Source organism: Physcomitrium patens, chromosome 2, assembly GCF_059467195.1.
Source record: "Physcomitrium patens ecotype Gransden chromosome 2, ASM5946719v1, whole genome shotgun sequence".
Taxonomy (NCBI): Eukaryota; Viridiplantae; Streptophyta; class Bryopsida; order Funariales; family Funariaceae; genus Physcomitrium; species Physcomitrium patens.
In genome coordinates, this window is record NC_143411.1 from 13844235 (window position 1) to 13851155 (window position 6921).

The following is a 6921-nucleotide window of genomic DNA, read 5'->3' on the forward strand; positions in this document are numbered from 1 at the left end:
TATATTTGCTTCTTTATAAAGGTCATCCCTATAAGTAAATCTTTAATTACATTTTTTTTTTTTTTTTTTTTTTTTTTTTTACTTATTGTGAAGGTACAAAAAGTCACCTTACATCTACCATTTTTGAAAGAGATTGTCTTTGCTATCCAATTAAATTGGTTATTTTTCACCTCTAACCATGACATACCAAAGATAATATCATATCCTAGCTTTGTTACCTTGAATTTCTCTCTTGAGACGTAAATATCAGTCTACATGTCTCATTCAATACATTCTCTCAATCAATTGCAAGGTATATACTCCCTCCCTTGATTACATTAGTTTTAATCTCAATTCTATTGGCAATTCCAATCAAGATATAATTTTTTGTACAGCCACAATCCATGAGCACTGAATATGGCTCTCTTCTTACTAGTCTTATTTTATGCACTAGTATCACGGACATATATTTATTGTAATTGTTACCTAGGTGATATGAATAGATAGAAGTAAGTAAAAGTAGATTAATTTCATAATATCTTCTAGAAAAGCTTCCTAGAAGCTTTATAGATGCAGCTTTGACTTTACGTGTGTTTATACTTAATTAGTAGGTTAGAAACGTGGTCAACAAGTTAACCATGTACCATACATGTTAGTAGCTTGTGGAAGAAGCTAACTATGTGGTGCCTACATAGAAAACTTACCTTGCAAGTTAAGATACGTGTTGTGCAAAGTCAATATAATTTTGGAGGTCTTATAGGATGTCGCTACATAACTCCTAGGTTGATAGTATATATAGAGGCAAGAATGAAGCCTTCTTCACTCTTGTCAATTCCTTTCTTGTTTTTAGTCTAGTTTCAAGGGTCTCTAGTTTTCTTGTCTTTTGGTGATAGCCACTTCAGTTTCTTTTTTAATATGTATTTAAAAATTTATATTTTGTCATCTTTCTTTGAAAAATATCTCCCTTATTTATTTATTTTTTATCAATTTCTTGTCTTTGACAGATTGACAAGAAAACTTTTAAAATATCAGAGCTTTGTCTAATCTTGATTAAGAGTAGATTACCTCTTTATCTTGATAAGACATAAACATATTAGAAGTTGTGGATTATCCTATTCTAAATTGATATTGTTCTTTTTATTTTTTTTGTTCTGAAGTCCTCTCTTCTATTTGTCTTAAGCGATACTAGACATCTTCTCTTTTTTAAGTATTATCATGGCAAAACTTACTGAAATGAAGAGTGCAATGATACAAATACAAGAACAATTGAGGGAGTTAATACTTGCAATGCATTAACTCAATTTACCACTACAAGGAGCAACAAGATTGGTAGGAAGTGAATATATAGAAATGATTAGAGTTACTTCAACATCTGCACCAAATCATGTTCTTTCCTATCCTTCCAATATTAAAGAATCAAGAATTATCCTACCCGAGAAGTTTGATGGTACCAAATCAAAGTTTAAAGGATTTATCAATCAAGTACAACTTATGATTGTACTTTAACTCCAAAACTATTCAATTCTAAGATCACAAGTTAGATTCAATGATATGCTTCTTTCATGTTCAGCATTATTATGGTTTTCATTTTTTCTTGAACGACAAGATCTAATATTGAATAATCAGGAGGCTTTTTTGGTGGAGTTTTGATCTATGCATGGAGAACAAGATATAATTCATGTTCCAACCAATAAGATTTATATTTTACAACAAGACAATCGATCAGTAATACTTCACAATTTTGACAACTTGCAACTGATATCAAGTGAAATGATGGTACACTTATCAGCCAATTTCTGTACGGATTATAATATGAGGTAAAAAAATTAATACTCAACTTATCTGATCTTCAAACATTTATTCAAGCAATTGACTTTGTTGTGAAGTGCAACAATTGTCTTTTTGAATTTTGATCTGAGAATTGTACAAGTGGACCTCAATGTTACTATAATTCAATGGCAACACCAACATCTCTTCAACACATATATTCAAAAGTACAGGATATGCAAATTGATGTGATATGTTTCAAACTTCTTACTGACGAAGAAAAGACTCATCGTCGTAAGGAAGGATTGTACTTATATTGTAGAGAACCTAAGCACATTGCTCAACATTACCTAAAGAAGCGACCCAACTATAAAATGAAGAGTACGGCTATCAAAGAAGATAATATGTCAGAAAATAAGTTTGTCTAGTTACAATAGAGACCGTGCAACTAGAATCTTATACAATACCTAGCGAAGGTCCTATTCTTTCCTCAAAAACTTTTCTTTTTTTTTACAATAATTATTATTTTAGGACCTAAACATCTCAAAGCCTCTATCTTGTCAGATTCATGAGCCTCAGCATGTTTCTTAGATGAAGAATTTGCTAAAAGACATAGCATACTTTTAGTTAAGAAAATTAAACATGTTCCTATAGAAGTCATAGATAGTTGTCAATTGTCTTCAAGAGATGTTACTCATGAAACTCTTCCTATAAAAGTAGCAACTAATGAACATAGTAGCTTTGTAATATTTAATATTATTAGATCTCCATCTAATCCAGTCATTTTAGGTTTATCATGGCTAGAAAAATATAAGCCTAAAATAGATTAAACTTCTTGTAGTCTTTGCTTTTCTGAAAGTATAAGTAAGAGTATAATTAATCAAGTAAAAAGTCATAAGTCTAGTATAATTAAACCTGTATTTGTAGGTGTAAGAGCTTTTTTATATGCTGCAAAAGAAGGATCACCTTGTGTCATTTATGCCACATCAATTTCTATTAGTAGAAAGACTTCAAGTAGCATTCCAAGCCAATATCAAGATTTTCAATATGTATTTGAGAAGAAGAATGTGGATACTCTTTTGGAACATCGTTCTTATAACTACTCAATTGACCTTCAAGAAGGAACACAACTACCATTTAGACCAATCTACAGTTTATCACAAAATGAGTTGGTTGAACTCAAGGAGTATAATAAAGAAAATTTGGCCAAGAACTTCATATGCCATTCCAAATCTCCAACAAGAGTTCCAATTTTATTTGTAAAGAAAAAAGATGGATCATTGCAGATGTGAGTCAATTATTGAGCACTCAACAAAATCACCATCAAGAACAGGTACTTACTATCTTTGATATCTAGATTCTTTGATAAGTTGAATCAAGCTAAGATTTATACAAAAATAGATCTACAAAGAGCATACAATCTGGTATGCATCAAATAAGGAGATGAATGGAAGACTATGTTTTGAACAAGGTATCGATATTTTAAATACAACGTCATGCTTTTTGGACTTATAAATGGACCTATAAAATTCCAATATCTAATGAATGATGTCTTTTAGGAGTTTTTAGATGATTTTATTATCTATTACCTAAACGATATCTTAATCTATTCTAAGAATATAGAAGAACATGAACTTCATATTTTTCATGTGTTACAAAAACTAAGAGATGTAGGATTATATGCCAAGATAGAAAAGTGTATATTTTACACTACTCAAGTTGACTTCTTAAGATACATCATTTCAAATGATGGAGTTATGATGGATCCTAAGAAAGTTCAAGCTATTATGGATTGGAAGATCCCCAAAATGGTAAGAGATGTCCAATGCTTTTTAGGATTTGCCAATTACTATCGCATCTTAATCAAAGACTTCTCTCAAGTTGCAGCTCTACTTATACGTTTGACTTGTAAAGACAAACTTCAATGGAATCAAGAAGCAGAAGTAGCATTTGAAGCTTTGAAGACAGCCTTTGTTTTTGCAACAATCTTGTATCGCATTGATTTTTTTAAGCCATTTTTTTTGGAAATAGACATATCAAACTTTGCTTTGGGTGCCGTATTGTTAGAAATGAAAACAGATGATAAACTTCATCCAATAACTTTTTATTCCAAAAAACTTTTCTGTAGCCAAATTCAACTACAAGATCCTTGACAAAGAACTTCTTACAATCATGGATTCATTTAAAAAATAACACCATTATCTAGAAGCTGCTCTTAGTCTAGTCTCTATATATATGGATCACAAGAACCTTGAATATTTTATGTCAACACATGTTTTGAATCATTGCCAAGCCCGTTAGAGTATGTCTTTGTCAAGATTCAAATTCAAGATCACTTATCAACCGGAAAAATAAGAAGGTTTGTGAGATGCACTCTCTAGACAATCTTACCTTGCACCAGAGGAGGGAGATGCTACTTTTGATTAGCAATGAATAATTCTTTTGAAGCTAGAGCATCTTCATCTTTGAGCAATGAAATCAACACTAAGTATTGATTCAACTTTCATTAAGCAAGTTCAATAAAGTATGTCTTCTGATCTTCTTATTTGTGATATTAAGAGAAATCCTTTTAAGTCTCATGATACTTGTAAGTTTGAATTTAAGAACAATATTCTCTATTTTAAGGGACACCTATATGTTTCAGAAGGTGAAGCTCGATTATGTGTTCTTCAAACTCATCATGACTTTCCTATAGTGGAACATTTTGGATACAATAAAAATTTGGAACTAGTATCCAAAGCTTTTTGGTGGCCTCAAATGTAGAAGGGTATAAAAGATTTTGTTCAATCATGCAACGTTTGTTTAAGATCAAAAATTCCTTGTTATCGACCTTACGGACTTCTTCAACCATTACCTATTTCAGAACAACCATGGTCTTCGATTTCTATGGGTTTCATCACAGATCTTCTAATCTCAAGTGTTTATGACTCTATGTTTGTGATAGTAGATCATTTTACCAAGATGGCATATTTTGTACCATGTATAAAATCTATCACAGGTAAAGAAATAGTTAAACTCTTTCTTGACAATATCTATCACTATTATAGATTATCAAAAGATATTATATCAGATAGGAGAACTTAGTTTATATCAAGATTTTGGCGGACTCTTTTCAAGATTTTAAAAATAGATATAAAACTATCTTTGGTATTCTATCCTCAAATTGATGGACAAATAGAGCGTATTAATCAAGTTTTGGAGCAGTATTTAAGATGTACCATCAACTACCAATAAGATCATTGGACAACTCTTTTGCCATTGGTAGAGTTTTCTTATTACAACATAATACATTCTTCTATAAAAAAAATATCTTTCTTTTCCAATTATAGTTATCATCCACGACTTCATACTTTTGACTTTTTAAAAGTTGATAATCATGGGATAGAAGATTTGGCAAATAATTTGTAAAAGCTACATGCAACAATAAAGGAGCAGTTAAAAGAAGTTTAAGAACAACAAAAAATCAATGCAGTTGTCTTTCAAAAGGAATAACCACCATTCCAAGTAGGTAATAAGATATGGTTACTTCATCATAATATCAAGACCACTCATCCGTATGACAAGTTGGACTATTGTAGACTTGGACCATTTCTTATTTCTACACAAATCAATCCAATTGCATATCATTTATACCTACCAGAGTCAATGAAAATCCATCCAATATTCCATATATCTCTTCTTGAACCATACAAGACAGTGGACATATCAAGAAGAAGACAAATACCACCTCCTCCTATAGAAGTAGATAATAATGAAGAGTTCAAAAAGGAAGAAGTTCTAGATTTAAAGCAGCACCCAAATAAATTAGAATATCTTGTCTATTAGCACAGATATGATATTAGTGAACATACATGGGAGCCAGTAAAGAATCTTGTAAATGCAACAAAGGCAATGGAAGCTTTTCATTGATGATATCCATTAAAATTAAGATAAAAACCTTCCGTATAAAATAAACAAGATCTAGGCAAGATAACATTCTACTTTCAATCCTTGTTTGTAACTTCTTTGTAGTTGTGATGCTAAGGAGATAGAAAACCAACAACTAGTGAGTTTGATTGAAGAGCCTTTGTTTGCTAACCTGCCAGACAAGACATTACAATTGTCACAACTTTTAAGATGACGCAATGAAGATGAAGATCCTCGAGAACGACATGTTCTTCCTTAAATACATGGCAAGATACAACGTGTTTGATATCACAACCTTGGAAGGGACTCTCAATGTTTAGTGATTTTACTAGAGGTAGGAACAACTCCTGACGATATTTTAAATGTTTTATTTGAAGGAAGTTATGAAGGCCTCAACAATGAACAAATAACTGTGTGGTCTTTCCACCCTAGTATGGAACACTATCGATGGTTGAGAGGCCCTATCAATCATCTTTGAAGAGAACAAAGATCAGAGTATATGACAAATATACTTTGCTGTATCTTAGACTTCTTTGATATATGATCATTGCTCCTCGTGGAACTCATTTTTAGAAAAGAGGATAATATCATTGATATATATTTATTATAATTGTTATCTAAGTGATATGAATAAGTCATAGGTAAAAGTAGATTAATTTCATAATATCTTTTAGAAAAGCTTCCTAGAAGCTTCATAGACATTGCTTTGACTTTACATATGTTTATACTTGATTGGTAGGTTAGAAACTTTGTCAATGAGTTAACCAAGTACCACATATGTTGGTAGCTTGTGGAACAAGCAAACTATGTGGCGCCTACATAGAAAACTTACTTTGGAAGTTAAGATATGTGTTGTACAAAGTCAACACATTTTTGGAGGTCTTATAGAGCATCGGCATGTAGCTTCTAAATAGATAGTATATATAGAGGCAAGAATGACGCCTTCTTCACTCTTATCAATTCTTTTCTTGCTTCTAGTTTAGTTTCAAGGGTCTCTAGTTTTCTTGTCTTATAGCAATAGCCTCTTCAATTCTTTTTTAATATATATATTTAATTATTTTTATTTTTTCATCTTTCTTTGAAAAAAGTCTCATTTATTTATTTATTTATTATCAAGTTCATGTCCTTAATAACTAGTCAATTCTTTTTATAATTGCCCAAGGTCATGCAATTTATCTTTGAGAGACAATAGCTATTTTGAGTATTAGTTCTCAACGACTTTATTAAAGAGCCTTGTTTCTTTGCTTTGCCTCATTATCGACTTGGTGA